The sequence below is a fragment of the Myotis myotis genome, unplaced genomic scaffold (assembly GCF_014108235.1).
Source record: "Myotis myotis isolate mMyoMyo1 unplaced genomic scaffold, mMyoMyo1.p scaffold_m19_p_2, whole genome shotgun sequence".
NCBI classification, from domain to species: Eukaryota; Metazoa; Chordata; class Mammalia; order Chiroptera; family Vespertilionidae; genus Myotis; species Myotis myotis.
Window position 1 is genome coordinate 206096285 of NW_023416324.1, and position 7858 is coordinate 206104142.

Consider the following 7858-nt stretch of genomic DNA (forward strand, 5'->3'; position numbering starts at 1 on the left):
AGGGAATTCTGGTGGTCTGGATGTGATAGGCAAATCAGAACAGTTCCAAGTGCCTTATGAGGCCTTTGGTGGATGCCCACTCAGCATTATTATCAGTGGGTGTCTCAATGAGATTTCCAGGCGAGGAGAAATGATTCCAGGAATCTTTCTATTTGTCTACCTGATGATCAAGGGAGATTGGGCTGGGAAAACACTGTGGGTACATGTGTAGGGGAGTAACTCATACTCTGTATTCCCAATTCTGTTTTCTGGGCAGTGGGTCCCAGCTCTCCCCTGCCAGGCTGTGCCTTCCCTTTCATGCCACCAGTAAATTAGGAACTCTTGTCCACTCAAGGGACTAGGAAGAAGGGAGCTAGTAATGAATGATATGTCTGAATTAATATTTTTCTACGGTTTTACCCTGATAGTACCTGGTATTTATTGAGTGCTTAATATATGCCATGATCATACAGGGTGTCCAAAAATGTATACACACTTATTATACATTATGAATTCTAATGGGTTAAATCTGAAAAGAAAGAAACAGCATCAATTCAGCTATCAGCTGGTAAAGTGTGTATATATTTTTGGGGCACCCTGAATATATGTGCTAATTATTCCTCATATGTAGATTTATTGCTGTTAATATCTCTGTTTCACAGATAAGGTAATTGGGGCACAGGGAAGTTAGGAAATTTGGCCAAGCCTACATAACTTGATAATTCATGGAATCAGGTAATCTGTTCTTTTATCCTTTCATGTAATCAAAGCACAATATGTATACACGTATTTAAAACTTTTGAGGGTGGTAGGAGTACAGAAAAAGCGCGACTGGGTTTAGAGTCAGGGAAATTATCTCAGACGCGCAGCCACCTCCTCAGTGCTCTCAGTCACAGAGCCACAGAGTCTCTGGAACTTAGTTTCTCAATCTGTAAAATGAGTGGGTTGGACAGCTACAGCTTGACTGTTCTACAGCTTGCATATTCTATAACTATGAATGAAAGTTAGCACTTGGAATGACTATCCATGTCCAGGTTGCTGTGTCTTTGTTTTAATGGTATAGCTCTGTTGCATAATCAGTTAGTATTTTAGATGCTGCATCCTGGGCGAGTTCATTATTCCTTAATGAAACGTTTCCTTAACTAGAACATTGTTCATGTCTAAAACTCAGACACACTATGTTCTGTTTCTAGAAACCCACTGTGGCTAATGGTATTATTGTCACCAGTGTCAGGAAACAATGAAGTAAGTATCAAATGCGACTCTTCTGCCTTACACAACTCAGCCTCTTACACAACTGGAGAAGATGCTGGTGAAAGGGGATGTAGTTTCCAAAAGGATTCAGTGCCACATTTTGTAGATGCTATAAAAGATCCTATATATGTATATGTGTTATATAAATGTATAAACATATATATCAGAACAAAGAAATGAGTTCTAAATTTCTATATTGTATCACTGAGGCAAGAAACATAAAATGATGATGTGGGTGTTATGACTTTTTAACTCTTTTTAAATTTCATTTTTCAATAACAGTTGACATTGAATATTATTTTATATCAGTTTCAAGTATACAGCATAGTGGTTAATTATATAATTTATGAAGCGATCCTCCCAATAATTCAAGTACTCATATGACACCCTACAGAGTTATTACAGCATTATTGACTTTAACTCTTATTTAATTAAATATACTGGACTCTGAGTAGATAAATGTAATGGTTTCTGAAAGTCATCAACATCACCCTTCTTATCGCTAGCATGTATCGAGTACTTATGGACACACTGACCTACGCATTTCACATATATTACAGAGCTTTGCCAAAGAGCCATTCCTAAATGTATAAGACAAAGTTTCCACTAAGAAGGGATACACATGTGGTAAACTTTAAGAATCAATAAACTTTTCTGTCTGGAAGAATGTGACATTTGCTCAAATTCGCTGTGCAGCTGACATTCACCCAAACTCAAGGCAACTGCACGAGCTATATATACTTCTCATTAGAAATTAGAGCTCCAATACAAGGAAGCAGGTGAAAGTGGAAGGAACATTACACCAGATCTGCGGAAGCACAGGTGTGCAGCAACTGAAGCAGGAGAGCACATGCGGCGTAATGATGAGAAATACTGTAGTGAGAGAGAGGCTCAGGGGAAGCATCTTTTTCTATTTTTTCCAAATTGGGAATTAAACCAAAAAGGAAGTAGTGGCATTACATGGAATAAGCCAAAAGTATAGAGCAAAATAATATATTTTTTTAAGAGAAAAGCTTTTTAACAAATTAGTCTTCTAAGCCAGATGTCGTTTCTGACTAAAGGGTCTCAGGATAGAAAATTGAGACCCAGCTACCAAAAAAAAAAGCAATTCTTACCTGAGGTTTAAGAATAAATTTGATGGTTTCAGGGACAATGGAAATTCATACTTTGAGAATCAAATAGAAGAAAAAAAAAGTAGTTTTTTGCCCATCAGCTTATATTCTGTGTTGATCATTCAAATATCTAATTAATTGCAGCTTTGATTCTGGGTTTGTTTCTTTCTGCTGGCTCTCATATAACATGGCTTGCTTTTGTTTTGCTTTGATTTTATTTAGATAAACAAATCACAGATAAACATCCCTTAAGATCATAGCCATTTCCCCCTAACATTTATTATACTATGTTTTCTTTCCCTCTTAACATTTTACATTTGAGTGTATATTAGTTAAAAGAAGTACAACAATCTTGTTATTTTACAGGAATATTATTTACTATAGATGGCTTTTGAAAACTTCCAAGTCCTTCACTGCAGGCATAATTGGGTGTCTTCTACAAATGTATTCAAATAGTAGCTTTTGAATGTCCTCAGAGGTACACAGGGATATGGAGAAGGTAGAGGGGGTAGAATAAAATGGATGAACAAAACAGAACCAGAGGCATGGGTACTTGGAACAGACTGACAACTGTCAGAGGGGAGTGGGGACAGGATGAAAGAAGGTGAGGAGAATTGCCAAAAAACCTATATGCATAACATATAGACATAGACAACAGTGTGGTGAATGCCTGGGAGGGGAAGGAAGGGCAGGGGCTGTGTAGAGGTGGGCAAAGAGGGCATCTGTAATAGTGTCAACAATAAAAACTAAAAACTAAAAAAAAAAGATGGAGCCATTAATCTTGTCCTAGGGCAGTGGTGGCGAACCTTTTGAGCTTGGCGTGTCAGCATTTTGAAAAATCCTAACTTAACTCTGGTGCCGTGTCACATATAGAAATTTTTTGATATTTGCAACTATAGTAAAACAAAGACTTATATTTTTGATATGTATTTTATATATTTAAATGCCATTTAACAAAGAAAAATCAACCAAAAAGATGAGTTCGCATGTCACCTCTGACACGCATGTCATAGGTTCGCCATCACTGTACTAGGGCATGAGGGGGGCAGCAGGTTTCACACAGAGGAGGTGGTAACCACAAACCATCTTCTGATTTCAGTTTTACTGACTGAGTTCATACTTCCTGGGTGGTCTAAAGACTCAACATACAATTATTCAGTGTAAAGTAGTCCTTGGCTAGTAGTGGCCTTGGGACCTGGCAGGGCCATACAAAAGCTCTCTTGTCATAAAAGCACCAGAGCTCAGGGTCAGATAATATCTACAGCAATATGAGCTCACAGTGAAAACAAAATCAAAGCAAAACAAAAGCAGGCCATGTTATATGAGAGCCAGCAGAAAGAAACAAACCCAGAATCAAACTGTAATTAATTAGATATCTGAATGATCAACACAGAATATAAAATCATGGTTTGAAAATAAATGTCCAAAGTGAGTCTATAAAAAAGGCCAAATATAAATTCTGAATAAAAATGGGTTTGTTAGTAGATTAGACAAAGATGAAGAGCAAATTTGTGAACTAGATAGAGATCATGGAGAAATTTCCAAGAATACTAGTATAACATAGTCCATAGAATGGAAAATGGAAAAGACAGTTTAAGAAAAAAAAATACACAGATTATCAGATTAAAATAATTACAGAATGGAACCATGTACATAAGCTATATATGAGACATATAAAGTAACAAGTAATATATATATATATATATATATATATATATATATATATATATCCTATCTAATAAAAGAGAAACATGGTAATTAACCCTACATCCGCTACCCTTCCCATTGGCTAATCAGGGCGATATGCAAATTAACTGCCAGCCAAGATGGCGGCCGGCAGCCAGGCAGCTTGAAGCGAACATGAGGCTTGCTTGCTTCAGTGATGGAGGACTCTAACGTTTCCCGCCTGTCGCTGCCGGCCTCTGAGCTTGCAGTTTGAAACATTGTTACAAATATAGAAGCTAAACAAAACCCCAGAAACCTGTTTTCAGCCAGCCGGGATCTCAGAGCTGGAGTTGAAACAGTGTTTTGATTATAGAACCCAAACAAACCAGATGCCTGCTTTCAGCTGTGGAGGCCTAAGAGCTGGAGCCAAGCCTCAGAGCTAAAGCTGGCCCAGAATAAAAAAAGAAAAAGAAAAAAGGAGCAGTTGGGAGCTTCAGTCACCCGCCAGCCTGAAAACAGCCCTCAGCCCCTCACCCAGACTGGCCTGGCATCCCAGTGGGGACCCCCACCCTGAAGGGTGTGTGACCAGCTGCAAACAGCCATCATCCCCTCACCCAGGCTGGCCAGGCACCCCAGTGGGGACCCCCACCCTGATCCAGGACACCCTTCAGGGCAATCCAGCTGGCCCTCACCCGTGCACCAGGCCTCTATCCTATATAGTAAAAGGGCAATATGCCTCCCAGCACCGGGATCAGCCTGACGGGGGCAGCGCCCAAACCCCCTAATCAGCCCTGCTCTGTGCCTGATAGGGGGGAGCTCCCCAACCCCCTGATCTCCCTGCGGCTCTGTGTGTGACAGGGTGTGGTGCCCCAAACTCCCCCCCCCCCCCCGCCAAAGGCCCTGCTCTGTGTTTGACGGGGTAGAGCCATAACCTCCCCCTCGGCCCTGCCCTGAGTGTGACAGGGTGCGGCGCCCCAACCCCCTGATCTGCCCTGCTCTGTGTGTGACAGGGGGCGGTGCCCCAACTCCCCTATTGGCCCTACTCTGTGAGTGACAGGGGGGAGCTCCTCAACCCCCTGATCGGCCCTGCTCTGTGAGTGACAGGGGGGAGCTCCCCAACCCCCTGATGGGCCCTGCTCTGTGCATGACAGGGGGTGGCACTGCAACCTCCCCATCTATCCTGCCTTGAGTGTGACGGTGGCGGTGCCCCTACCCTCCAATTGGCCTACCCTGAGTGTGACTGAGGGTGGCATCGCAACCTCCCAATCTGCCCTGCTCTGTGCATGACAGGGGGCGGCGCCCCAAATCCCAATCAGCCCTGCTCTGAGCCAGACCAGGGGCTGCACCTAGGGATTGGGCCTGCCCTCTGCCACCCAGGAGCAGGCCTAAGCCAGCAGGTCATTATCTCCCGAGGGGTCCCAGACTGTGAGAGGGCACAGGCCAGGCTGAGGGACCCCCCCCTCTACCCTCCCGCAAGTGCACAAATTTTTGTGCCCTGGGCCTCTAGTATATATATAATAAAGGTTGGAAAAAGATATGCAATAAAAACTCTAACAAAATTTATGTGTTATAAATACCTTATCTGTCACAAACTTTTTGAAGTTCCAAATGGCATCTTTAGAAAAGCAGAAGCTTCCTAAACAAAGGTATGGAATAGAATGGATTAGGAGAGGACAACTTTATAAAGGCTACTCAAGGAGACTTTCTGCAGACCTGCCTGGTAAGAATAAGCCAGCTAGATTGAAATATGTGAGGAAAGACATCTCATATAAAGTCATGAAAATGTTCATCAAATCTGCATATTACATTTTCTTCTCAGATAAAGGCAGCTTGTAAAAAATAGGAAGGAAGCAAGTCCAGAAAAGAAGATACTGCAGAGAGAGAAAGAAGGGGACAACTCCAGGGGTGTTAAAAATAGGGAGAGTGATTGGGAAAGATGGGCGGGGAAGAGAGGTCAAAGGCCAGACCCAACCTTTGGTTATACCTTGGAATAGTTAGAGTCTTTCCAGATGAAAGGAACACACGTGTGACTCAAAATGGCTTAAACAAGAAGGAATTTTACCAGTTTATACAGGTAGAGTTCAGATATAAGGCAGGAGTTGAGTCTGAAACCATCAGGGCTTTAGCTCTTATTTCCTGCTTTCTTAGCTTTGTCCTCAATAGAGACAGAGATAGAGACAGAGCTAGAGATAGAAACAGAAATAGAGACAGAGATCAGTAAAGATAGAGCTGATAGGAAGAGATATATAAGGGTGTAAGCATATGTCTGTTATTTCCAGGCTTTTCTGTTCCCCTTACTCCCCCAAGTTTCTGGGTTTGCTTACCTGGCTTCTTCCCCTCCCAACTCTTTGAGACAGGTTCTGATAACCAGTTCCTTAGACTGGTGATAGAAGTGAAGAAGGGCAGATGGGCAAAGGGCACCGAAGCTAGGACTGGAGGTGGAGTTTTCTGGAATTTTTATAAAATCGTAGAAAAAGAGAAGCCAAAAGGCATGAGAGATGATTAGGTAAAAGGGGGTATTTTGAAAAGAGATTCTTTTCAAAATACCTTTAATATTACAGCCTTTTAAATAAAATGCTTGAGTTGTTTTGGGAAAAAAAACACAGAACTTTTTAATTTTAATGACATACAAGTTATCAACTTTCCCTTTCAGGATTAGAGTTTTCTGAACCTTGCTGAAGAAATTTTACATAATCCCAGGTCATTGGGTTTTTCTCCACTATTTTTCCTAGATTTTTTCTAATTTTGCCTTTTATATTTAAGCCATAATTCATTTCAAATTAATGTTTGGATATGTAAAGAGGAGGGACAGATTTTATAGTTTTCCCCATGACGATTACTTGGATCATCAGTTCTGGAGGGGCTTGGCAAGGTGGTTCATTGATGATGGGTGTTACCAGCCGGAGCACCTGGGGCTGGAGTGTCTATTTCCAAGATGGCTTCTTCACTCACAGGTCTAGTGCTCAGGCTCCTTGATCTCTCTCTCTGTCATGCTATCTTTATCTCCACCTTGTATCTCACCCCCAATGAGGGTTTCTCAGTGTGCCTCGGGATTCTCATTGACTGGTTGGACTCCGTACACAGCCCCTTGTAATTTAAGAGAACAGGTGGAAGTAGATAGCCCATTTATGGTGCAGAACTGGTAGAATGTCCCTTCCTGCACACTCTACTGGAGAAAGCAGTCACAGGAAAGCTCAGATTCGAAGGGAGGGATACTGACCACATCTCCATGGAAGGAGTATCCACAAATTTGTGCCCATCTTTAATACCACAGCATCATATTGAAAAGAGTGCCCTTTCCCCACTGAATTACATTAGCACAGTTATCATAACTTGAGCATTTAAAAATATATTTTTAAATTAATTTCAGAGAGGAAGGGAGAGGAAGAGAGAGAGAGAGAGAGAGAGAGAGAGAGAGAGAGAGAGAGAGAGATGGAAACATCAATGATGAGAGAGAATCATTGATCAGCTGCCTCCTGCATGGCCCCACTGGCAATCGAGCCCACTACTCAGGCATGTGCCCTGACCGGGAATTGAACCGTGTCCTCCTCATTCCTAGGTCCATGCTCAACCACTGATCCACACCTGCCAGGCTTAAATGAGCATTTATATGTGAATCTATTTCTTCCCTCTTCTATTCTTATACAGTTAAATATATATTTGCCATATGACCCAACAATACTATTTCTCCATGTTTTCACAAGATAACTAAAAATCTATATTAATGAAAAAACTTTTTCATGAATGCTTATAGCAACTTTATCTATAATTGTTCAAACCTAGGAACAATTCAGATGTCCTTTAACTGGTAAATTGTTATGTATTTAGCAATATAAGGGACATCACTA